Source organism: Cynara cardunculus (assembly GCF_001531365.2).
Source record: "Cynara cardunculus var. scolymus isolate 2C chromosome LG 9, CcrdV1, whole genome shotgun sequence".
In the NCBI taxonomy this organism is placed as follows: Eukaryota; Viridiplantae; Streptophyta; class Magnoliopsida; order Asterales; family Asteraceae; genus Cynara; species Cynara cardunculus.
The window spans coordinates 10,475,240-10,477,591 of NC_037536.1; positions in this window are offsets into that span (position 1 = coordinate 10,475,240).

Below are 2,352 nucleotides of genomic sequence, written 5' to 3' on the forward strand. Positions count from 1 at the left end.
CATGTATTAATTCAACCTTAATCTGAGTTTTTAGACAAGAAAGAGGGTAAGCAATTGAAATTTCATTCTAAAACCCATCTTTTTTTGTCTTTTCATGGCTTATCATCTGTCAAATTTGTAGTTTTCTTTATTGGTTTTAAGTGTTTATCTTAAAACTCAAGTTTCTTGGTTCTTTGCTCTTGGTGTAAATCGAACACATTTGTGGAGTCGTCTAAATATGTTGGATTTTAAATATATTGGATTTTAAATTGTCATACAATTTTTTTCATCGATAGTCTGTAATTGAAACTATAACTCTTATTTATTCAAATTGTATTAATATGTAAAAATCAATTGTAACATATATCATCGTTAAATCTTATCTTATAAAACCAATGGAACTTCAAAATCGTTAAAATTCATGGCTCCCGTCGCATTGCACGGGTACACAACTAGTATATATATATATATGTGTGTGTGTGTGTATATGTATGTATGTATATATGATCAATTATTGGATTAATAAAAGATGTTCTTGGAGTAATGGTTGTAAATGGGTTTCTTTTTCAATGAAATGCTTGAAATTGATTGATACTTGAATCATCCAGAAAGTTTTCAAAGCTCCTAGTCCTAGGTTGAAGGAGAAAGAAGGATATTCAAGTTTGCAACTGTGACAAGGACATGAGAGAGATGAAAAGTCAATATCAAACATTAGGGATGCATTAACATCATGATTCTATTCAGAATGTATTAATGAAGCTGTGAAAAGGCTGAAAGCTAATTAAATTTTTGGAAATTTCCAACAGTTTCTGATCATCATCTGCATTAATTTTTCATGTGTCCAGAGATTCATTGATTGATCAGAGTTGGCGGTATTCATCAGAGCCTTTAAAACTGTATGGAACTCACAAACACCCTCCAACCACTTCCCTTATTTCCCACAACAGACTAGGCATTATATCAAACACTTGGTAGACACAACCACAAAAAAATGAAAATGAAACCCATTACCTGATTTACAACCATAACATCAGGCTTCTGCACTCTCTCTTTCGTCACAAATGCAATTTGTAAGCACTCCATTGTCCATCGACGGCATCACCAGATCAACCCTGTATTTGTATTTGTCGAGAAGCTTTGGTCCTTATCTTCAACTTTTTGGTTAAAATTGCTTATTACATGGAAAATCAAAGATCATTTGCAACTTTGATATCCCAAAATTTTATTTGTAACTATGTGTATGGACGAAGGGCCGTTTATCCAAACATTCATGTGCACACTTATCTTATCGAATTAGATTTTAGTTTATTAAAACGGTATCGTATGTAACAAACTATCGGTAATTGTTAACCGGCTAAAATTCATTTGGATAAGACTCTAAGTCATCTCTTCGTTCTTACCTATACCAAATATAATTCTCAGCCATTGTCATATTCACCCAATCGTTTTTCCATATACAATCAGGGCCGTCCCTGTGGGAGGGCGGCACGGGCGCCTGCCCCAGGGACAAAAATATAAGGGGCCCAAATTCCCCCCTTAAAGTATATAGTAGTCTAAAATAATTTAATAAATTAAAGAAACCAAAAAATTGTAGCATATAATAAGAGACAAAAATAATTTAGTAGATAATAAGGGCCCAAAAATATATCAACTAATTACATTGGAGATGGAAAATAAAAAAAATTAATTGATCATTCATTATATGCTATTGTTTATTGTCCCAATAAATTTTTTTTATCTCCAACAAGGTCCAATGATATTGGCTATTGCTATCTTTATATGCTTGATTATTTTCGTGCTTCAACAATTCAACGTTAAGATCATGTGCTTGCTATTGCTATATATTTTTGTTAGATATTTTTATCAATTTCTATTTTTATTGACTATTGGTTATGTTGTTCTAATTGTTTTTGTTATCTATTTTTGCTTCTACGTAAAATATTTTACTTTTTTTTACAATTAATCTATTGTTCTTATGATTTATGACGTGTTTCATGGTTTTGTGATTAATCAATAAATTTTTCTACTAGATGTATTTAGTAATGTCTCTTATATATGTCATGTTCCATAAACTTTTAATATTAACATCTTATTTTAGTTGAGCAAAAAAAAAAGAAAAATAGAATTTAAATATTTTCATCAATTGTTTGACTTATGTATCTTTCATTGGGATTCCACCATACCACAAGATTCTATTTAAGTGCTCAAACAATCATTTGTTGAACTTACATATTATATGTTTAATTCATTATTTATTTTTACTAGATCTCAATGGATCATCTTTTCTTTCATATTCTTATTAATCTTCATTTGTCTACTTATCTAGAAAACCTTGATAATCTTCTTTATTATTGATCTCTCATTGACCTCATG